A 25328-nucleotide genomic window follows, 5' to 3' on the forward strand; every position below is an offset into this window, starting at 1 on the left:
ATCACATAGCTGTCACTCACACTCTACTTTTAATGGTCATTTAATAAATACAAAAAAATTGGAGCTATACCAATCTCCTAGAACTGGAAGGGACCTTGAAAAGTCAGTAAGTCCAGCCCCCTGCCTTCACTAGCAGGACCAAGTACTGATTTTGCCCTAGATCCCTAAGGGTCCCCCTCAAGGACTGAACTCACAACCCTGGGTTTAGCAGGCCAATGCGCAAACCACTGAGCTATCCCTCCCCCCAGTTCCTCCCCAAGGGACCATCAAGAGGCTTGGGAAAAGACACGAGTTCTTCATACCCAACAAGGTTGGAAGTACCTGTTGCCACCTTTATTCCTCCTTTATCCTCCTCCAATACAAGGTACCATAGCTCCTTCAGCTAAAAAGCCAGCTCAAAACGAGCCTTTTAATGGAATGTTGGTTGCAGTATGGGGTAAAGCTATCACTTCCATAATATACACATGTGCACATGCATACACGAATATGTATGCACACATGAACACACAAACCTTGGTGTTATGAAATCAGAGTGAAATACATTCGCCTGCTCCTTAGACTGGGGGTGGGGAAACACCAGGCATTTTGGATTTGGAGTTCTGTACCTTCAGGGTTTACCTACAGACCCCCTGTTTTGCTCTTTGTAACATGCAAACGTTTCTGCACTGTGACTCACTGCATTTTCCAGCAGGGGTTTGGTCTCCATTAGGAATAGCAATGGAAAGGAAAAGAGACGTAGCCATAGGGGAGAGACCAGTAAACAGATGCCCCAACACCACCACCCAGCAATAAGCTGATTGCTGGGTGACAGCACGAGGAGAAAAGCGAGTAGAGGAGTACAATGGCACTGGGAAGGGCCATCTCAGGACAAGGTTCAAGAGCATCAGCTGCAGCTGTCTATGCTTCATGTGGAAAACAAATCCTAATTGTGGCATCAGAACAGGGCCCCACGGAAAGAATGGAGTCACAAGCAGAAAGGAATATGAAGTAAGAACAGATGAATTCCTATGAAACAAAATTTGATTTATTGCACCTGTCCTCTGTTCTTTATTAATAACCCATGAAGGAACAGAATTAAAGATATATTTTATGGAAGCAGAAATGCCTTTCAAAAAAAGGGTTTTATATAGATAGACCCTGCAAATCGCTGATACTCCCATAACTGATGCAACAACAGTGCTACGGGAACCTACTGGGAGCGATAATCTCTTCTTCCCTGCATTTATTAAATATACCTTCACCAATTTCCCATGAATCTACTCTTAATAATTCAACATCTCTCTCTATTTTTGGAAACTGTTTCCCAATATAATAACGAGTCCAGCCTCCGAAACAGAAACACTCCTGGAAAGAATCTACACGTATCACTATCTAGCCTTCCATATGGTATGCCAGAAACTTCAGAAAGATTGTTCTCTGCGACGCTTGTGCCATTTAGATTATTCAGTTTAGTGTTGCACAACAAGTGATCTTCCTCAATGTTTAAGCAGCAAAGAATCCTGTGGCACCTTATAGACTAACAGACGTTTTGCAGCATGAGCTTTCGTGGGTGATTACCCACTTTGTCGGATGCAAGTCTGTTAGTCTATAAGGTGCCACAGGATTCTTTGCTGCTTTTACAGATCCAGACTAACACGGCTCCCCCTCTGATACTTCCTCAATGTTTGTCCGTCTAGCTAGAACTCAGTAAAATTTGCTTCTCTTTTAATGACCAAGCCAGGACTGGAAAGCAAACATGAACCGGGTGAGTTTTTGACAGGTTAATCTGTGCTGCCTTTAAGGCGCATGGAGCAGCAGATTCGCCTGGTTTGTGCCCAGTGTAAGGTCGCAGCCCTGGCAGGGCTAGTTTTTACCATCGGAGACGCAGGGCATCCCCACAGCTAACACATATAAGGGGGCACCACAGCAGATAATAGACATTTGATGGCTGGAGGATGGACCAGACCTCAGCCTCTTGGTCTCTATACTCACTGGTGGAGAAAACACCTGAAACGTGGTTCATCTCTGTCCCGGATGGTAGGCCTGCTCTCCTCTCTTTAATACCCTTCAGCCTGGGGACCCAGACTGCAAATTCTTCTATGCTGGTTATGGGGAGGAATGGCATTTTTTTTGTGGCTCATGCCACCAATGCACAGCCATCCCAGTATGGCAGTCTCCATAGCCCCTGCTTCCTTCATGCTTGTGCTCCCTGAGACAGGAAATGTGCAAAATAGCCCAGATGTCTCCCTGTAGGAGAACAGTCCCCTTGGTCTGAAAGAAAAGCTGCACCCTCAGGAAGAGGCAGCTGATGCTGAAGACCACATTGTTCCTTTCAGACTGCCAGGGGCATGAAAGGAGCAAGGGGAAGGAGCCGGATTCCGGCACTATCAGGCCTGACATTTCCAGCCTGTTTTTCTGAATACAGAGGATGGCCTTGCGCGTTGAGAGTGCTCTTTAGCTGTAGATATATGTAAATGGTTAATAGATAAGGTGCCAGTAGATGGTGCTCAAGAACACACCGCATGGTCCTCTCGCTTTGTAGGACCCTAGAAAAATTGTTTGTTTTTCTTGCGTGCTACAAATAGCTTCTTGGGTGCAGCTCTTTACATGGAGCCGTTACCACTGGAGGAGAGACTCGCGCAGAAGAGGGGTTGTGGGGCCAGACTTGGATGTGGTCGAGACTAGCAATGCTCTGCAGATCAGAGGGAGGAAGAGCAAAGGCGGAGTCTTAGCGCAGTGAAGGGATCACGTGTTGGCCACATGTACGCGCACCAGGCCTCTCTCAGGCTTCTTGCAGCTTATCCATGAAGATATACAGCAGCGTTTTGCAGCCTCTCTGAGACCTCAGATTTGCAGAGCATGAGAGCTGTATTACAAGAGAGGATCTGTAATGCATACTGCATGCTGCGGGAGCCAGAACACAGATAGCCTGAGTGCAGGCTCCAGACTAGCCTTGTAATACACAGTTTTGCACTAAGGGTGTATTCAATTTTTAATCCTCACATTTCCTGTTCCCCTTCCAATAGATTATGTAGTATAAGTTATAGCATCTCATTAGTGACAAGGTGGGGGAGGTAATATCTCTGACTGAACCAACTTCTGTTGGCGACAGAGACGCTTTTCAGCTGACACAGAGCTCTTCTTTAGGACTGTGTCAGCTCGAAAGCTGGTCTCTCTCATCAACAGAAGTTGGTCCAATAGCAGATATCACCTCTCCCCCCTGGTCTCTCTAATATCCTGGGACCAAAATGGTTAAAACAACACTGCGTCTAACATCTCATTGTCCATCCTATTGGAGATAGGCAGGTGAGGCCTCCATTTTCGAAAGTGACTGGTAATTCAGGGCACACGCGCCGCACTTTCTGAAGATCAGGACCCTTTAAGATGTCTCAGGTTAAGCACCTGAGAATTGAGGCACAGAAAAATCACTACTCGCTTTTAAAAACTTTGGCTCAGAAAGTCTAACCTTGCTTATGAGTAGAGCAGGGCAGAAAGTTTTTACATAAAAAGTCAATAATTTCAAAATAAATTCAATTCCACAGGTTTGTGAGTATTTTTTAATTGAAAGTTCTCAGTTTCAAAAAGTTTCAGTTTTTCAATTTAGAGCAGTGTTGGTTTTTCAGTTTTTTTCTTCACCCCATCCCCCTCCCCCTTTGTCACTGAGAAAGGAGGAGAGGACATGGGAGGAGGGGAAGATCAGTAAACTGAATAAACAAAAACCAAAACACATGAAATAAAAAATCTCCCACAATTTTCCATTTTCAGCTCTTATTTTAAAAACTCACACACATTTCTGTTTGCAAGAAGAGGCTGTTTTGTTAATAAAAATTAGCTTAAAAAAATTGACCATCTCTATTTAAGAGTGTTAATACTGGAATCTCTACCAAAAAGTCAAAAATAATGGCGCAGCAAAGAGTCTTGTGGCACCTTATAGACTAACAGACGTTTTGGAGCATGAGCTTTCATGGGTGAATACCCACTTCGTCGGATGCATGAGATGCATGACATGCATCCGACGAAGTGGGTATTCACCCATGAAAGCTCATGCTCCAAAACATCTGTTAGTCTATAAGGTGCCACAAGACTCTTTGCTGCTTTTACAGATCCAGACTAACACGGCTACCCCTCTGAAAAATAATGGAGCAATCTAATTAACTGACAAAGATTCATCTCACGCTGATATGGGACAATCCATCTATGGGTTGTAGCTTATTAGGCTGCTGTATCACCTGAGAGATAGCAGGAGTCCATGGTAGGGCACTAAACGGCTAGTTCACCAACAAATAGTGATAGGAAAATGCAACTCCACCGCTGAATCCCTCACTTATGGAATCTCTTAAGGATCAATTCACTCTCTGGTCCTCTTCAACATCTAACTGCAACGATGAAGTGAACAGGTCAGGTAACAGACTCAAGGGCCAGCAATATGCAGATCTCACACAGGTCTACCTAGCCTGTATCACATATGAGAACATCAATACCGTCAAGGTGGCCCAGTACCTGGCTGAGATCAGTTCATGGATGTAGAACAGGGGGCTGAAGCTGAACCCAAGCCAGGCAGAGGTGAGGCTGAGGAAAGCATTTTGAAGAGTTTACAGTCATGGTGCAGTCTCCCTTGATCAAAGGTTCACACCCACAATTAGTCAATTCAGTCTGTAGTTTAAAAGTCCTCTTGGATTCATCGCTCACACTAAGCTCTCACATAGCAACATCCATGCATAACACTTTCTACCATCTCCAGTTGGGTAGGAGACTCCATCATAGTCTGGCAGATGATGACCTGGCCTGACTTATTCATGCCTTTATCTCCTCTCGGATGAACTACAGCAATGCAATATACCCAGGCATGAAGCCTCTACCACGCAGGAAACTCCTGCTAGAAGAGAATGCTGCAGCCCCTCTCCTCAGCAACACAGGTCACTGGAAACATATTAAACCCACCCTCCGCTCTCTACACTGGCTTCCCATAGAGTATCAAGTCAAGGTCATGGCCCTTATCTTCAAAGCACTCCAGGGCGTGGGCCCAGAATGTCTAAAGAACCTAAAGCTCTGGGACGAAGACCATGATCGATAATCTCTCACCTCTGTCACAATGGAATGCTCTACAGTAATGGTAAAACTCATCTGTGCAGGAGACTGAGCTTTCTTGGGTGGAAAGGACTCGACTAGGAACTAAGAACCATCACAAACCTCACCACTTTCCATTCTAACTCCACGGTGTAATTCTTTGACGCTGCCTTTTCTATCATAAACACAGAGCAATGGGTGTATTTTTTAAATAAGTAAATAAACCCTACCAAAACAAGACACTCCACTGTTCACGAGGCTGAGAGAACAAACACCACATGACAGAAGTTAGTCACAATGTTCCATGCACTTCTGAATGGCACGCAGATACTATGGTGGTATGCACAGGGTAAGAACTATACAGAACATAATCAAATAGAATAGAATAGCCTCTTAAGATCAATAAGTTGGAGGCCCTGGGAATTTCTATGACACTTGAGTGAAAGAATGAATATATATTAAAAGACTCCTGTTGCCCTGAAGAGAGGAACACAAGCATTTTTCTGTGTTGATACTGTAGACTCTGTTTAACTAGTGACCCAGCTGATCCCAATGATAGTGAATAGACTGTTGGTTAAATGGGACTGTTTTTACATAAATCTCACTAAAAGGTCAGGGATTGCCTTTGGGTGGTACCAAGCGGTGAAAGATTGTTCTACTGAGTTTAGAAAGATGTAAACCTGAGCGCTCAATCTTTCACTCAGAAATTGCCCCATAACAAGTTTAAAATAAGGAGAAACAGAGCAAATAAGGAGGAAATGGAGTGAGGAGCATTTTACTTAGTACCACTGTACTGAGGTAGCACCTGGAATCCAAATCAGAGATCGGGGCCCCATTTTGCTAGCTGTTGTATAAACATAAGATGACTCCTGCCCTGAAGTGCCTGCAAGTACGTATGAGACAACAGATGGATACAACAAGTAGACACAGGGAACACAAGGAAACAATGAGAGATTATGCTCTCTGGAGGATGAAGGGCACTCACAGCACATCAGCTGCCTAACAATATAGTATTTTATTTCAAGCCTTTCTAGACTGTAGCTTTTGTTTTTGTCTTACAATCAGGACACTCCCTTATTCAGCAGCAGCAGTGGTATTTACTAGGGCTGTCAAGCAATTAAAAATATTAATCACGATTAATCGTGCAATTTAAAAAATTAATTGTGATTAATCACTCGATGAATTGCACTGTTAAACAATAATAGAATACCATTTATTTAAATACTTTGGATGTCTTCTACATTTTCAAATATATTGATTTCAATTACAACACAGAATACAAAATGTGCAGTGCTCACTTTATATTTATTTTTTATTAAAAGTATTTGCACTATAAGAAAACAGAAGAAATAGTATTTTTCAAGTCACCTAATACAAGTACTGTAGTGCAATCTCTATCATGAAAGGGATCCGTTCTGGGTCTGGTTCTGTTCAATATCTTTATCAATGATTTAGATAATGGCATAGAGAGGACACTTATAAAGTTTGCAGATGATACCAAGCTGGAAGGGGTTGCAAGAGCTTTGAAGGATAGCATTAAAATTCAAAATGACCTGGACAAACTGGAGAAATGGTCTGAAATAAATAGGATGAAATTCATTAAGAACAAATGCAAAGTACTCCACTTAGGACAGAACAATCAGTTGCACGCATACAAAATGGGAAATGCCTGCCTAGGAAGGAGCACTGCGGAAAGGGAGCTGGGGGTCATAATGGATCACAAGCTAAATATGAGTCAACAGTGTAACACTGTTGCAAAAAAGGCAAACATCCTTCTGGGCTGTATTAGCAGGAGTGTTGTAAGCAAGACACGAGAAGTAATTCTTCTGCTCTACTCCGCGCTGATTGGACCTCAGCTGGAGTATTGTGTCCATTCTGGGCACCACATTTCAGGAAAGATGTGGACAAATTGGAGAAAGTCCAGAGAAGAGCAACAAAAATGATTAAAGGTCTAGAAAACATAACCTATGAGAGAAGATTGAAAATATTGGGTTTGTTTAATCTGGAGAAGAGAAGACTGACAGGGCACGTAACAGTTTTCAAGTACATAAAAGGTTGTTACAAGCAAGAGAGAGAAAAATTGTTCTTCTTAACCTCTGAGGATAGGACAAGAAGCAATGGGCTTAAATTGCAGCAGGGGCGGTTTAGGTTGGACATTAGGAAAAAGTTCCTAACTGTCAGGGTGGTTAAACACTGGAATAAATTGCCTAGGGAGGTTGTGGAATCTCCATCATTGGGGATTTTTAAGAGCAGGTTGGACAAACACCTGTCAGGGATGGTCTAGATAATACTTAGTCCTGCCATGAGTGCAGGGGACTGGACTAGATGACCTCTCGAGGTCCCTTCCAGTTCTATGATTCTATGAAAGTTGAATTTACAAATGTAGAATTATGTACAAAAAAAACCCTGCATTCAAAAATAAAATAATGTAAAATTTTAGAGCCTGCAGGTCCACTCAATCCTACTTCTTGTTCAACCAATCGCTCAGACAAACAAGTTTGTTTACATTTGCAGGAGATAATGCTGCCCACGTCTTGTTTACAATGTCACCTGACAATGAGAACATATGAATGTTTAGCATATTTGGCATGTAAATACATGGAAATGCAAATGCTGTTCTCACTGTCAGGTGACATTATAAATAAGAAGCAGGCAGCATTATCTCCTGTAAATGTAAGCAAACTTGTTTGTCTTAGTGATTGGCTGAACAAGAGGTAGGACTGAGTGGACTTGTAGGCTATAAAGTTTTACATTGTTTTATTTTTGAGTGTAGTTATATAGCAAAAACAATATAAATTTGTAAGTTGAACTTTCAGGACAAAGAGATTGCACTACAGTACTTGTATGAGGTGAACTGAAAAATACTATTTTGTTTATCATTTTTACTGTGCAAATATTTGGAATAAAAAAATAATATACACTTTGTATTCTGTGTTGTAACTGAAATCAATATACATGAAAATGTAGGAAAAACAACCAAAATATTTAATAAATTTCAGTTTGTACTCTATTGTTTAACAGTGCAATTAAAACTGTGATTATCACAATTAATTTTTTTAATTGTGATTTTTTTTAAGTTAACTGCAATTGATTGACAGTCCTAGTATTTACTAAGCAGATTCTACCACAAAGCTGTTCAGATGGAAGGGTTTGCAGGATTGTCACCTCAGCAGTAAGGTGACGAAGTGGGTATTCACCCACGAAAGCTCATGCTCCAAAACGTCTGTTAGTCTATAAGGTGCCACAAGACTCTTTGCTGCTTTTACAGATCCAGACTAACATGGCTCCCCCTCTGATAGTCAGCAGTAAGGAACACTAATGCAATCCACATCCTCTTCCAGTGACAGCTCTTAGGGCAAGCTCTCTTTTCTTTCTTTCTTTTTTCCTTTATGCCACATTTCCTGATGAAGGTTGCGGCAGCTGCATGGAGAGTACGGAGGACCAGACCTCTTTTTCCTCCACAACAGGTTCCAACACCTCCTGGGGGATTCCCCAGTGTTCAAGCCAGCCAGGAGATATAATCTCTCCAGTGTGTCCTGGGTCAGCCTCAGGGCCTCCACCCAGTGGGATGTGCCGGGTAGAGTTTCAAAGGAAGCCTCGCAGGGGGCATCTTTATCAGGTGCCCAAACCACCTCAACTGGCTCCTCTCGATCCGGAGCAGTACCAGCTCTACTCCGAGGCCCTCCCGAAGAGCCGAGCTCTTCACCCTATCTTGAAGAGTAAGCCCAGTCATCCTGCAGAGAAACCTCATTTCCGCCACTCATACCCACAATCACATCCTTTCAGTCATTACCCAAAGTTCATGGCCATAGGTGAGGATGGGGATATACAGCAACCTGTAAACCAAGAACTTTGTCCAAGAACTTCATCACCATGGATTGGTATAGTGCCCGCACCACTGTTGCCCCTATACCAAACCGCTGGTCGATCTCACGCTCCCGCTTGCCATCATTCGTCAACAAGACCCCTAGATACCTGAACTCTTCCACTAAGGGCAGCTGCTCCCCCGTCACCTGGAGAGAGCAGTCCACTTCCTTCTGGGAGAGGACCATGAGCCCCAATTTGGAGGTGCTGATTCTCATCCCAGCCGCTTCACACTCAGCAGCAAAACATGTGAGTGCGCGTCGGAGACTGCAGTCTGAAGAAGCAAGGACAATGTCATCAGCAAACAGCAGAAATGCCACCTCTGAGTCCCTGTACCAGATGCACTCCACAGCTTGGCCGTGGTTTGATATCCTGTCCATAGAAATCATGAACAGGAGTGGGGACAAGACACACCCTTGGCAGAGTGCAATTCCCAGCTTGAACAAACTCGACTTAATGCCAAGAATACGAACACAACTCTCACTCACAACTCTCAGCTTAGGCAAGCTGTGGGATGTAAATAGACTTGACTGTGAACATAAAATGTGCTTTCTGCAAACATTCTAAGATATTTGTTCAAAATGCTCTGTTTCAGCAAACAATCCTGCCCACCAACTCATTTGCTCATATTCACCAGAAACAAACACAAAAAGGTGCGTGAACGCAGCCAACGTGAAATCATTTCAAACCTGGAATGGCTACCCAGAGAACCTTTTCACTAACATTTAATCTATCTTTATAAACACCTTTCTAGCATGCCAAGTCTGTAGCTCAAAAAAGCAATGGCAAAAAAGAAGGAAAAATGTAATCAGCATAAAGGATAGCAATTAAGTATGTAAATATAGTATACGCTGTTCAGTAATTTCATAAGGAAGCGAGGAGAACTCAGAGTCAACCCACTGATTAAACAATTGCTTCCTGACTAGTTTGAAAAGACTGCCTGAGAGTTACGCATCTGGCAGCTTCTGCTGGTCAGCCTACAAGCTTTGTATTAGTACCTCCCTCCTGGCCTATGGGGAAAAGGCCCCTGCATTGCAGCGTGTTACCAGGCATGAGGAAACTCAAATAGAAAAAAGAGAGCAACAACTTCTTTAGTCACGTAACACAAACTGCATCCCACTAAGGAAGAAAGAAACAAACAATGAAACAAAGATGCATATTTCCTTATGGCACAGGAATGTGTGAGGATTTCCCAGCCGCTATGTAAAAGTCAAGGAAATCTTGGCTATGCTATCAAAGAATGACTGTATTTCTCCACATTTTCCCAGGTCAAACTCTGATAATGTGGGTTGTGAGTTTTTTCTTTTTACCATCCTCTACAGGACAGTAATGGGGGAAGGTGGTGGGCAAAGAGAGGAGTTTTGTATCTCACTGTGAAGGTGGCGAGAACTGTGGTGAGTCTGGTAGAGGGGAATTGTACAACCATGGGCCCTGTGCCATAGCAACCCACTGCCTTTCACTTGCAAGTGCCTCTCTCTAGGCCCAGTCAGCTCCCGTGTCTCTGATGAATGAACTGGTGTGGTAGATCATGGTCACTCACAGATGAGAAATGCTTCCACTGAGGGACTTGAAGATCAGGTTCCAGACTTTAAACTGAACCAAGTATTTGACAGAGAGCTTGGGCCGTGAACAGAGCACCTGGTTAATGCATTTTCATCACCCCATATTGCTCATAAAATGACCATCTGAGGTCTGTACCATCGTGTTATTGTACAAAGTACTAACACATTGGGGCAGTCAAGCCTGGAGGTGACAAACACAAGCCGTACCATGGTCTGGATGGAGAGTCTGCATCCAACAGCATGGATGCAACCTCTTCACCAGCCTAAGATGGTAAAAGATATTTCTGGCTCTTGCTACAGTTTGAGTGCCCAGAGTCTCGGATGTACCTGAGCCCATGTACCACCTTAACAACTGCAGACAGATGCAATGAGATCATATGATCATTCTGGCCAATTCTCCAAGACGATTTCTTCCCACCACAATCACCTCGGTCTTGCCCGGATTTAGTTTAAGCCAGCTACTCTCCATCCAGGTGCCTCTCTCACTTAGTCATGCAGAAAGCAGGTTTCTTGGGTGTCTTTGTTTGATGAGCAGGAGGTAAAAGGCCGATACCATCTCCATGCCGATTGCACTGAAATTCCTGGAGTATCATTAATACCCCTCTGACCTGAATACTTCTGGGGAGTAAGAGAGGACACATGACTGTGCCTCGTTATGGAGGGAGATTTTTTTTTAATTGGATTGTTAATCTGTATGACCAGGCTTCTTTTTCACATCACAATGGGTTTTGGAGGGTTTGGTTGGTTTTTGCTCATGTTCCAAGTTCCACAGTTTCTACCAACAATACCACGGTACCACAGACATGTTGCATGAAAAGCCAGGAGTCCCCACGCTGACCGCTACTAGTGTAACTTGTAAAATAGACAAACATTCAACCATTTGATGGATATGTCTTCAACTGACCACCTCCACCTGATACATTTAGAATCATGGAGTGGTTAGTAACTATTCTGCTCTGATTATGTAGAAAAGGCCCAAAAAAGGCCCCCAATGCTATTGCATCTGCTTTGTCTCTTTCAATCTGATGTGATTAGCAGTCTCTCCTCAATGGAGATGTAGCACTGGTATGTTGCAAGTTCCACAAATATGCTCCACTTCTGCCTATTTTGATCTTGAATTACCATAACACCAAGAAGCCCTACTCTTTGACCAGGACCTCACTGTGCTCTCACTAACTAAACGACAAACCAAATTTGGCAGTAGGCACTTTGAGAGCACTCTGGAGATGCTAAAGAAACAGGACTTGACTGTTGCAGGTATGCTTTTCAATTGCTACTGCTTCATCAAGAACTCAGCACTGCCATGGAACAAGTTAGAAATAGCAATTGTGTAAAACCTCTGCCTGTGGGATGTCATTTCAGAAGTGCTAGAGGACACAAAAGCTATGCACTGTTTTCAGAAGGAAGCCTGTGTCATGCTGTATTATCTTGGTGTTAGTGAAACCAGTGGAAAGTTTCCTACTTTGGCCTCTTCATCCTCATGCTCTGGTTCGAGAGAAGCAACGTGTGTATGCTACTCTCTTGAGGAGTTACGGCAGATCACACCACTTCACCAGATTATTCTGACAGCTCACCCACAGCATCTTCAGAGACGGAACCTCAGCTGCCTTTTTCAACAGCAAATGATATGCTCATATGGAGACATCTGGACCAACACAAAAGGACTTTAGCGTGAAAAGTCTCAGCTGCTGTTGCTAGACAATTTCCTGAGAACTGCTGCCAACGTTCTCTGGGTCAGAGTTTAGGGAGAGCTGGTTGATTCTCAGTTTAAAAGGAGTTTCTGAATTCACACATAGAAACAAAAGAATCACAGAAGAGGCAAATAGGAGAGCAGAGGAAATACAGAGAGCCTGCCTTTGCCAAAGGGTTTCTGCTTCTGGTTGGAGCACTAACTACATTGCTGGGCAAATCCCAAATTCAACCTTAGAGACACACGGTGGGTGAGGTAATATCTTCTACTGGCCCAACTTCTGTTAGGGAGAGAGACCAGCTTTCAAGCTTACTCAAAGCTCTTCTTCAGATCTGGGAAACTTAGGCCTGGTCTACATTACAGATTTAAGTTGATTTAAGGCAGCTTACGTCAACCTAACTCTGTCAGCGTCCACACTAAAGGCTTGTCTTCACTACGGGGGAAAAGTCGACCTAAGTTACGGTACTCCAGCTATGTGAATAACATAGGTGGAGTCAACATAGCTGAGGTTGATTTACCCCGGTGTTTTCACTGCACTGCATCAATAGGAGACCCTCTCTGGTCGACTTCCTTTACTCTTCTTGGAGAGCCGGGGTTGACCGGAGAGCGCTTTGCCGTCGATTAGGCTGGTGTTGATCTCCCCATTGTGAAAACCAGCCCTAAAATGCAGCTCCCACCAATGTAACTCACCCACTACACTGACAATAACTCCACCTCCACGAGAGGCACAGCACTTAGATAGATGTAGTTAGGTCGATGTGATGTCAGTGTAGACACTGCATTCCTTACATCAACTGCTGCAGTCTTTCAGAAGCCATCCCACAGTGCCCCACACTGACCGTTAAATCGGTGCAAGCGCTCCTGGTGAGAACGAGCCCCGCCAACACAAGGAGCGTAGTGTGGACATGCAAAAGCTGTTTAATAACTGGCTGTATATCAACGTAATTTAGGTCAAATTAATTTTGTAGTGTAGCCTTGTCCTCGGAGCGTCACAGCTAAATACAAGGCGGAACAGATTGTTCAGCACAAGTAGTTAACACATATTTCAAGGGACAATTCAAGGTGAAGTGGCCCATTAACACCACTCTAGTCATAGGGAGGAAAGGAAGTGGGGGCAAAGCAGGGGATGGGGGATTGTTAGTGGATTATAGATTGTTGTACTAAATCATAAATCCAGCGTCACTATTCAGTCCATGATTTTTAGTATCTAGCAAAGTTACATTTTTTTCTTATGATTGTCAGTGGGGACGTGGTAATTGAGTAATGTCATCATTGCTGTGAAAGAATTCTTTGAGGTGGAGTTGCTGGAAGAAGAATTCAACAACACTAAATTCAATCTTGTGAGATAAGCTTTCCCCCATTGCCCTTGCAACTCCAGGCTAGGAGAAGCTGAAGGGTAGCAGGCAGGAGCCTGTCTGAGCTGTGAAGTGCAAAGCACACCTATTGCACCGTATAAACAAGCAAAGCGTTGCAGATAAAACTCTGCCTTGGGCTTGCGAGTGCAGATGAGAGATGGCTGAGTGGAGAAATAGCTGGGTTTCTCTTGCACGTTCTGCGGTGCAGGGCTTTTTCTGGCCAGCCACATTCTAGAGCAAAAAGAACAGGAGTACGTGTGGCACCTTAGAGACTAACAAATTTATTTCAGTATAAGTTTTTGTGGGCTACAGCCCACTTCTTCGGATGCATAGAATGGAACACACAGACAGGAGATGTTTATACATACAGAGAACATGTAAGGTGGAAGTAGCCATACCAACAGGAAGAGTCTAATCAATTGAGATGAGCTGTCATCAGCAGGAGAAAAAAAACTTTTGAAGTGATAATTAAGATGACCCATAGAAGGTGTGAGGAGAACTTAACATAGGGAAATAGATGATTCATCTCAATTGATTAGACTCTTCCTGTTGGCATGGGTACTTCCACCTTTTCATGTTCTCTGTATGTATAAATATCTCCTGTCTGTGTGTTCCATTCTATGCATCCGAAGAAGTGAGCTGTAGCTCACGAAAGCTTATGCTGAAATAAATGTGTTAGTCTCTAAGGTGCCACAAGTACTCCTGTTCTTTTTGCGGATACAGACTAACACGGCTGCTACTCTGAAACCATTCTAGAACAAGATTTTCTTGGGGTGACATCACAACGTTCAGTTCCTCCATGCTCAACCCCACAATAACCTGCATTCTGTTCACTGAACCCGAGCGGATCTCATTCATGTGGGTTTACAGGTTTGTCCTTTATCTCCCTCTCGATAATTCACCTCAGGGAAAAGCAATGGGCCTCCTGAGCTGACTCACCAGGGATGTTTAGTTTAATTCAACTTAGACGGGTAAAATCACTAAGAGCAGCAGCTGGCTCAGGTAGCTGGTAATAAAGTTCTTCAAAGTAAACCTCTTCCCTCTTGGGATGGGGATTGTGAGCATCGCTTTTCTTTCCTATCTTGAAAACTGCTTTTTCCTCTTCTTCAGTGTTCTGAGACCGCCCCGGTTGTCCATGATTTGTCATTCTTAAATTCTCCCTGGCACCGTGAGCTTGTAAACTAGCTCCCTGAATAACCCAGCATGTATGGAATGTGAACCCGCTTTATTTCTATGCAGGTTCCGCGTTTCCCTTGTCTGCACTTTAATAATTTCTGACTCATTCACTTCTTCGCGCCTCATGAGCCGGTTTTATATGTCTAGTCCCTTCCCCTAGATGTTTTCCTTTATTTTTGTTGTCACAAGCTACAAATGAAGCGGCAGCAGGTTGCGCTGTGTGATCAAACCAGCAAAACGCCTCGTGGTCGGAAAGGCGAAGGAACGCTCTTTGTACTTGCAAGGCTGAAGGCTCTACTGCAGTGATTCCCGAACTTGTATTCATGGTGACTCTCCTTTCACACAGCAAGCCTCCAAGTGCAACCCCCTTATAATTAACAATGGCGGGGGTAATTTAATTTAACAGGGGCTCAGGCTGTCAGCCCCACACGTGGCGGGGTTGGGCTGTCAGCCCTGCCAGGCACGGAACTGACAGCTTGCAACCCTCAGGTAATAACTTCATGACCCTCTCAGGGGGTCACAACCCTCAGTTTGAGAACCCCTGCTCTCTAGCTATTTTTGATAAACCGTGTGGTACCTTCACCCCCCAGCTCTCCTCCTTCCCAACACTTCACTCTGTTTGTACCAATGAACACGCCGCCCAGCAGACACACTGTGCTGCTAGATTTCACCATACAAAGAGGGAAACAGAATTCCATGTCACTGACACACATGAGCATGTTTCCCCTCAAATTCTTGTTGTCCAGGAGATGACAGTGATGGCTCCATTGGAGAGCAGCTAAAATACAGCCCACTTCCAGTCACGTGCTCCTCTGCTATTTCATCTTTCCTACACATGCAGAGTGGGGCGGATGCACGGCTGAAGCCAAATGGAACGTATGTCATTATAGATGGATGTCCTAATTTTGACATGGATCCAATTTGGGGAGGAGGGGGGGAAGGGGACAATTTATTACTGAAAGCCAGAATTTCCTGTGTAGTCATCAGAAACCACCATGGCATCTAACACAGAAAGTCTAATCCCCTACAGTAATTTTCAAATGTGATTAGCTAAACAGCATGTGTAAATCCCTCATTTGGATGCTTAATTAGCTGTTGGGCACGTAAATGCCAGTTTTATGTGCCTGCCTGGTGACTGGAGCATACAAATGTGGGATTTGGATGGCCTATTAAGGAAGGCAGGTTCAAAAACTGGGCTCATTAAGTCAAAGAATTAATGGGGAATAAACAGCACACAAACAGAAGCCATATTATTAACTTTGCTTTTAAGGCCAAATTCTGGGCCTATTGATGTCTACGACAATACTGCCTTTGACTTCACAGGCCTCAGGGTTTGGTCCTTAGTTCCCAGAAAGAGATCATTATTAACCTGTGTTGAAACAGGTTCCAACCACAACACACAATGTATTAGGATACGCCAGGTCTATTTGTATCTGCCAGTCTTCCTAAAACTCAGACTGTTGACACTTCCACAGCAACCCATCTCGATTTAACACCTTTTGTAAATACTTACTTCAGCAGGATTTTGGCATACAGTTTGTCAATACATCCCTGTCTGAGTCATTTATCAGCAAAGATCCCTTGTGCTGTAGTGGTGTTCAGCAGCTTTTAGCACTCATCAACGCAAAAAAATCAAAAACGATCTTAGCACGCAGTTGTGCAGCTAAATACATTTGGTAATGGGTTTTTTATTGACTATGCCAATACACAGCAAAATATGACAGAGGATGCAGCCATTGGAGGACCTCACGTGCACAGATTTCCTCAGCTGCTGAAGAGCATCGCTTCAGGAGATTCCCTCTATACTTCAGGGTAAACACTAAGGGCACATCTACACTGGTGCCTGTTCACATGTCCATGAACAGGTGCGTTATGACACAAACCTGTTGTTCACACCTAAAACCCCAGAAGCACAGGTGTAAGGACTGATAAGCGAGCATGCCAGAGGGAGGCAGGTAAGTACATGCCTTAGGCTCTACTTGTGCTGGTCTGCAGTCTGTACAGAATAAGGGGCGTGCACCCCCATTCCCACAATGCACTGAACCCTTACCTGACCTATAAAGATCTCTGTCCCCCCATCTGTGACAGACCAATACAGCTGATGACAGATCCTGCTCCGAGAGCACCCCCCCGGGCCGCTGACCACCTGTGGGTGCTGATCCATGTGTGGTTGGAATACACTAGCCTCCACGGCTTCTCCCAGAGCAGCAGGAACATCCACCTGTACCAGGAAATTTCACAGGGGCTGGAGCCACTTGGCATGGGGGTGGGGAACACAGATGAGCATGTATGTGACCCAGTATTCGAGTACACGTGCCAGTGTAGACACAGCCTAAGAAGCACCTTTAAAGGCAGTTAAATGCCAGGTGTTTCCAGTTTATTCCCAAGCATTTCCAGAGAGCTCCGCATGGGAGTTGACTCAACGAAAGGGAAAACCGACATTGCCTCTTCCCATCATAGTTAAAAAGGGATCCACATATTTTCATATCTATCCTACCCCGACCCATCAGGAACCAGGGCCTGCAGCTGTATCTGGGATCAACCAGTCGACCTACAGCTGAACACCCTGATGACCAGACCCCCGACAGGCCGAGAGGCATCGCTAGGCCTGCTCTTATGCCCAGCAGCAGCACCAGGCCAGTGGCTGCTCAATGCTTATGCCTGCAGCTGCGATCGCTCTTGTGCCAGCCCTGTTGCTACCCTGCCCAAGTCTGCTTCAGCCCTCCTCCCCCGTTTGATTCCTGACTCCGCCTCTGACCCTTGGCAGTGTCCCTAGCCTTTTCCTCCAGCTCCGACTGCTAGGCCTGCCCATCCGCACCCTCGCCTGTGACAACCCAGGAGTGAGCGACCTTCTGCATATCGCTATCACACCTCAGACAGACATCTCACTAGTTTTTTTTCTAATGTCTTTCTAAGACTCTTTGCACCAAAAATGTGACAAGTAGTCCGGCTATTTGTCAACCCACTGAAGCTGTGAACAGCTGCATAAAATATTACAAGACACGTATTTTATGGCTCACCTATCAGGATACTTATTGGTACCGATGATTTCAATGGAATTGTACGTAACAGCATCATTAATTCACACAAGTTCATAACTATCTCATAATACGGGGTTAGCTGAATTCTGCCTTCTCCAACGGTGCTCTTATGGTATGTCATCAGAAAAGTAAAGAACACCACGCACAGCAGAAATACAAAGTTTGGAGAATACTTGCAATAGTCTGCTATTAAGGTTATGTACCAAGGATTCAATAAAATGTCGACAGAAGATGGAAGTTGGTCTTATATGCTACAATATCGCCACTGCCTGGAAAGAGAGCTCCATAAAATACATTGAGGGCCTAATGATATAGTCTAAAGGCTCGTCTACATGGAGAGAGAGAGAGAGAGAGAGTAACTATGCACCCAACCAGGGTAGGAATCTACAGTGTGTTAGTTTCCAGTGCACTAACTGGCCACACGAACCCTGGTACTGCACATTAGAAGTCCTGTAGCACAGTGGCTCTCAACCTTTCCAGACGACTGTACTCCTTTCAGGAGTCCGATTTGTCCTGTGCACCCCCAAGTTTCAACACACTTAAAAACTACTTGCTTACAAAAATCAGACATACAAATACAAAAGGTCACGGCACACTATTACTGAAAAATGGATGCCTCTCTCATTTTCACCATATAATTATAAAATAAATAAATTGGAATATAAATATTGTACTTACATTTCAGTGCATAGGACACAGAGCAGTATAAACAAGTCATTGTCTGTATGAAATTTTAGTTTGTACTGACTTCGTTACTGCTTTTTATGTAGCCTGTTGTAAAACTAGGCAAATTTCCAGGGGGTACATCAACTCATCTAGATGACTTCTGCGTACCCCCTGGTTGAGAACTACTGCTGTAGCACACTTTGAAGTCAAAGTGCACCGTTGAAATTCGAGTGGACGGTAGCAGAGTGCACACAGCAACTTACTGCACACTAGATTCACACCCTGGCTTGCCATGCACTAAGTTCCTGTGTAGACAAGCCTTAACTAAAGTGCGGGAATAGAGTAAATTCTGCTGTTTAGTACATCCTCAGCTCACTCCACTGAACCTCTGTAGTGCAGGTACCACAAAGAGTGTGTAGTCTGTTTCCACTACATATGTTCAACCTAAGCACAACTGCTGGAGATGACTTTAAAAGACAAGGGATCAGATCCTCAGCAGGTGTAAATTTGCACAGCTCCATGGTAGCCCAAAGTGTCTGCCTGATTGAAAAAGGTTGTTTCCATCAATTGTCAGACCCTTATGCTTTTCCTCCTCGTATCAATGCTTGTAACTGTAACTTACGTGGCATGGTGTCATCTCACACCTGTATTCCAAGACATGCTAGTTCCCAGAAAAAGGATTTTATACTGGAAACATTCCTGTTCCAAGCACCAAGGAGTTAATTGGTTGCCTTTTATGCAGCTCTCTGGAGTTTAATTCTGAAGATAGGTTTCTCATTTCCAGCAACGGAAGATAAGGATCTTCCTTGCAGTCCCAGTCAGCGTTAGGATGGTCAGCAAAGGAATGATTTGATCTTGAGCTTGCTTTTGATGAAAGTACGGAATCCTTAATGGATCAGTAGTGAGACAGGATTGTAAGCAACGGAAATTTGAAATATTCCATGTGCTGTGATGAGCTTTTTCGTCTGCTTAGTCACTTTCATGCTGGGGAGGATGCATTAAATCTTTCTTCAAATGTTAAATTTATAGTTTTTTTCCTTTATGGAGACCCTCGCAACCTGTTGCCAGGGGCGGCTCCAGGCACCAGCAAAACAAGCAGGAGCTTGGGGCGGCACATTTCTAGGGGCGGCATTCTGGCGCCGGCCATCATAGGTGCCGACTCTGGGGCATGGGGAAAAAGTGCCCCCACCGCCCCCATTCGCCTCCGCCGGCTCCCCTGAGCGCCCAGCCGCCACTTCTCTCTTCTCCCCCCTCCCTCCCAGGCTTGTTGTGCGCGAAACAGCTGTTTTGCAGCAGCAAGGCTGGGAGGGAGGGAGGGAGGAGAAGCCCAGCGGCGGGCGCTCGGGGGAGGCGGCTGTGGTGGAGCGGAGGTGAGCTGGAGCTGGGAGTGGTTCCTCTATCCCCCATTACTTCCTGTGCCCCCCCCCGCACCCTAGCTCACCTCTGCTCTGCCTGCTCCCCTGAATGCGCCGCTGCTCCGCTGCTCTGCCCTCGCTTGCCTGAGAGGGAGTGGTGAGAAGAGGAGCGGTGGCACACGGGGTGGCAGGCGGAGCGGAGGTGAGCTAGGGTGGGAGGTCGTGGGGGCCCCCGGGAAGCAACGGGGAGGGAAATGCTGCACGCCCGGGGGAGGAGGCGGGGCTGGGGATTGGGGGAAGGGGTTCAGAAGGGGTGAGGGGCTGGGGGGCATGAAAAAAAAAGGGGGGGGAGGCCAAAAATTTTTTTGCTTGGGGTGGCAAAAATCCTAGAGCCGGCCCCGCCTGTTGCCTAAGTAAATCACTAGAGATTGTAATCTGAACTGATAACACTTTGAACACAGAAGTCAGTTTCCACATCAGAACACTATTTCCCTTTGCTTGCACATCCCAGAAGGACAAAAACAAAAGAGTTCCCAACAGCTTTTGAACAATTTAATTGGTTCTGATAAACAGGCGTCAACCCTATTAGAATCACATTAGTTATGCAACATTATTCAGCTAGGCGCTGCAAAACCCTCACAATTTTCATTATTTCTTTATTGAGCATCTCAGCCACTAACAGTGAAGCATTCAGGAGGAATAAGAACATAAGAAAGGCCGTACCGGGTCAGACCAAAGGTCCATCTAGCCCAGTATCTGTCTACCGACAGTGGCCAATGCCAGGTGCCCCACAGGGAGTGAATCTAACAGGCAACGATCAAGTGATCTCTCTCCTGCCATCCATCTCCATCCTCTGATGAACAGAGGCTAGGGACACCATTCTTACTCATTCTGGCTAATAGCCATTTATGGACTTAGCCACCATGAATTTATCCAGTCCCCTTTTAAACATTGTTATAGTCCTAGCCTTCACAACCTCCTCAGGTAAGGAGTTCCACAAGTTGACTGTGCGCTGCGTGAAGAAGAACTTCCTTTTATTTGTTTTAAACCTGCTGCCTATTAATTTCATTTGGTGACCCCTAGTTCTTGTATTATGGGAATAAGTAAATAACTTTTCCTTATCCACTTTCTCAACATCACTCATGATTTTATATACCTCTATCATGTCCCCCCTTAGTCTTCTCTTTTCCAAGCTGAAGAGTCCTAGCCTCTTTAATCTTTCCTCGTATGGGACCCTCTCTAAACCCTTAATCATTTTAGTTGCCCTTTTCTGAACCTTTTCTAGTGCTAGAATATCTTTTTTGAGGTGAGGAGACCACATCTGTACACAGTATTCGAGATGTGGGTGTACCATGGATTTATATAAGGGCAATAATATATTCTCAGTCTTATTCTCTATCCCCTTTTTAATGATTCCTAACATCCTGTTTGCTTTTTTGACCGCCTCTGCACACTGCGTGGACATCTTCAGAGAACTATCCACGATGACGCCAAGATCTTTTTCCTGACTCGTTGTAGCTAAATTAGCCCCCATCATGTTGTATGTATAGTTGGGGTTATTTTTTCCAATGTGCATTACTTTACATTTATCCACATTAAATTTCATTTGCCATTTTGTTGCCCAATCACTTAGTTTTGTGAGATCTTTTTTGAAGTTCTTCACAATCTGCTTTGGTCTTAACTATCTTGAGAAGTTTAGTATCATCTGCAAACTTGGCCACCTCACTGTTTACCCCTTTCTCCAGATCATTTATGAATAAATTGAATAGGATTGGTCCGAGGACTGACCCTTGGGGAACACCACTAGTTACCCCTCTCCATTCTGAGAATTTACCATTAATTCCTACCCTTTGTTCCCTGTCCTTTTACCAGTTCTCAGTCCATGAAAGGACCTTCCCTTTTATCCCATGACAGCTTAATTTACGTAAGAGCCTTTGGTGAGGGACCTTGTCAAAGGCTTTCTGGAAATCCAAGTACACTATGTCCACCGGATCCCCCTTGTCCACATGGAATCAAACAAAAGTGACAATGAACATGGAATTTAGAACCTGGTTTAGGAGATGGGGTGAAAGATGATTTCCAACATCCAAAGATCAGCAGTTCAAATCCTGATTGGTAGTGATCAGCCATTACTAAGAGAGCTGGTTGAAAAATTCATTTCTTGAAAATTTTTGAAGTTGTTTTCATTTTTAAAGGTTCAAAAAAGAATCCATTTTGGGGGGAGGAAGGGTGATTTTGAAGATTTTTTTCCCCTAAAACATTTCCAAAAACCATTGAAAATGTTATTAAACTGTTTTTTCAAAAGCAGGGATGAAGTCCCTAGCCTCTGTTTGCCAGAAGCTGGGAATGGGCGACAGGGGATGGATCCCTTGACGATTACCTATTCTGTTCATTCCCTGGCATTGGCCACTGTCAGAAGACAGGATGCTGGGCTAGATGGACCTTTGATCTGACCCAGTACGGCCGTTCTTATGTTATGTTCTTTTGCTTGATAAACAAAAAAAGTGTTGACAGCCATTTCAACAAAACTTTCCAGGAAAAAAAGAAAGAAAAAGGCAACAAAATGTTTCACACTCGCACAAAAGAGTTTTTACAACATTGACAATTTTTCATATAAAAATGACCTTTCAAACTGTATTTCTTGACAAAAACCTTTTTGTTCAAAATATTTCAAGTCGTTCTAATGATTAGAACTATGTTCAATGACTTGTGTGAACTGCATTGAGTATCACAATTCAGTTCCTCATGAGCATGCATCCATGACCAGGACCGTCACCACCAGCGAGACTCACTGCAACTCCCCCCTTAATTCATTTTTCCTGGGAAAGTTGGGGTCTAAGAAAGAAGATCCATTTTTTTGGCTGCATTTCTCTCATGCTCGAGAAAGCCCCACCTTGTGTAATCTCTGCAACAAAACAGACAATGTGCAGATCAAAACTGCCCTTTTACGATTTAATTTTTGGGAAAGCTATTGAAAATGTTCTTTCACTGTAGAATTTCAGAGAATGTTAATTCAAAAATGCAATCCAGAACCGTATATGGGTACAGCAAACAGCACCGAACTTTGTCCAACCACATTGCACTGCCACAGGTTTCTTTAGACAAATTATAGCTTGCAACAGGAAATTCCCTTTCATTGAACCCACCACTCACTTCCCTCACACATCTACACAGCAAAACTGTAGCTGTTTCATGCACCCTGTGAAATTATTCCATTCTCATTAAATTAAACTGGCTTTTGAATAATGAAGCTTTTTTTGTGTTGCCGCAGACTCAGCTGAGCATTCTAGCTGTGTGCACACAGACTGACTTCCTGGGTATCTTTTCCAAACTCGTCCCTTCCTACAAACTGTGCTCCTCTCTCTCATGAGTGGTGTGGAGAAAGTGAATAAGGAAAAGTTATTTACTTGTTCCCATAATATAAGAACTAGGGGCCACCAAATGAAATTAATGGGCAGCAGGTTTAAAACAAATAAAAGAAAGTTCTTCTTCACGCAGCGCACAGTCAACTTGTGGGAACTCCTTGCCTGAGGAGGATGTGAAGGCTAGGACTATAACAGGGTTTAAAAGAGAACTGGGTAAATTCATGGAGGTTAAGTCTGTTAATGGCTATTAGCCAGCATGGGTAAGGAATGGTGTCCCAAGCCTCTGTTTGTCAGAGGGTGGAGATAGATGGCAGAAGAGAGATTGGCCTCTTGATCATTACCTGTTAGGTTCACTCCCTCTGAGGCACCTGGCATTGGTCACTGTCAGACAGGATACTGGGCTGGATGGACCCTTGGTCTGACCCAGTCTGGCCATTCTTATGTTAGGATCCAGACACCCCAGGGGAAGAACAATGGGTCCAAGCCCCAAAGAATAAGCAATTGAGTCAAGTAATTGTATACAGTGTTACTGAACTATAAAGGTGCATCAAGTAAAGTCTTATGACAGCTGGGGACACACTGGTGATTAGTAATATTGTGACATGTCTGTATTAACACTACGTGAGGAGTTATGGATACACACTGATATTATGTTTTAAAGTCTGTGACCAAACAAAGGGAGAAACGGGTTCTCCCTCAGACTGGAGGGAGGCAGTTACCTACCGGTCTCTAACCTTAAGCATTATGAAATCAAAACAATGGAAGTCCCGTTTACATATGAATCAGCAGGGGGTGGAAAGTCAACCGGGAGGAAATAACAGTAGGAAGTCAGCCTGGTGCTAGGCACAAAACAATGAGTTTTGGTTAATGTAAAGGGGCCAAAGACATTTCACTTATCCTACACCTGCAGAGACAAAGAAACCAAGGGCTTTTTGCTCTGTGTTGCATCCGGCAAAGAACTGGCCAGCCAGGCTGTAAAAACAACTGTGGTGAGAACGCTACTTTAAACAAAAGGCTTTGGTTTGTTAAAGTGGTTTTTAGTCTTAGAAGCATATTTTTACTTTGGTCTGTAACCATTTCTATCGAAATTCCTTCTCCTTGGTATCCTCCTTAAATCTTTCTTCTATGATAATAAACTTACCCTTGTTTTGTTACCCAACCATCTCAGTGCAGTGTTTCAAACTGAAGAGTAAAATCCTCAGGAAAACTAGCAGGCTGGGGCTGTGTACGGTCTCTTTAAAGGAGCAGTGAACCTGATAACGGTTTTGTGAGTGCTACAGTGAGGGGCTGAGAAGAGGAGATGGCTTTGGGGAGACTCAGGGCTGGAGGTGCCACCCTACCAGGAGTACCCAGGCTGGGGGAAGCCAGGGTAAGGCCACTGTGCTGTAAGTAGGTGAATGATGTCAGGACTCCTTGCCACAGCTGCACAGCACAAAAGCACCCAGGGTTACAGAGCAGGTGATGACACAATTGTCACATTCTGGAGTGCAATTCAGACCAGTGAGGAGTCATGTCACTGCCTGCCCTGTAACCCTGGATTCCTTAAAATGCTCGGCTTCTGTGCTTCGCAGCCTAGGGGCTGATGGCCAGCCAGCAAGAATGCAATGAGTGTCTGTGTTAAGCAGCTCTGATTCCATGTAGGCTTGCTCGAGATGACCCCAGCACCCCTCCCCAAGTCCTCAATTTTCCCCAAACCACAGGCTCTGCAACATCCCAGCCCTTTCCTGGTCCATTCAGAGGAACAATAAGATCCATTTGCTCCTCTACAGAGGCAAAATGCACAGCTTATCATTTTAACTGGAATTAATAATCACTTCAAGTCAAACACAGCACTGGCTTAGATTAAAAGTAAAACAAGTTTATTAACACAGGTGGATAGGATTTTAAATGAGTTCATGTATAAAGGATAGAATTAGAAATGGCTACAAGCAAATAAAAGGGAAAAACCCCTCTCCGGAAGCTAAGACTTAACAAAACAAGCTACAGCTTTTCTTCACAGGAGTTTCCTTACCAATCTACCTTCCAGCAAGACGGCTGACCACCACTCTGGTCAAGATCTCCCACAAAGTCCAAAGTGCTCAGTTCCTTGGTCTTCTTAGGTGAAAGATAACGTGGGGGTCTTTGCCTTTCTCTTTTATAGTCCAGTGAAATTGATTTTTCTGAAGGCTCCCCCCAAAATAAAGTTCATTCAGTCCATGAGGAAAGTGA

The 25328-nt window shown here is 44.2% G+C and overlaps 1 long non-coding RNA gene across 1 annotated transcript in view; it reads right to left on the bottom strand.

The window, feature by feature from the left end:
• LOC123369884 overlaps positions 1–24426 on the bottom strand; it is a 125127-nt gene extending 100701 nt beyond the window's left edge. Inside the window, exon 1 of the long non-coding RNA XR_006579173.1 lies at positions 24262–24426. This is a non-coding gene — a long non-coding RNA (uncharacterized LOC123369884). The remainder of the gene's footprint in view (positions 1–24261) is intronic.
• Positions 24427–25328: the final 902 nt, after the last annotated feature.

The sequence above is a fragment of the Mauremys mutica genome, chromosome 4 (assembly GCF_020497125.1).
Source record: "Mauremys mutica isolate MM-2020 ecotype Southern chromosome 4, ASM2049712v1, whole genome shotgun sequence".
Classification (NCBI taxonomy): domain Eukaryota; kingdom Metazoa; phylum Chordata; order Testudines; family Geoemydidae; genus Mauremys; species Mauremys mutica.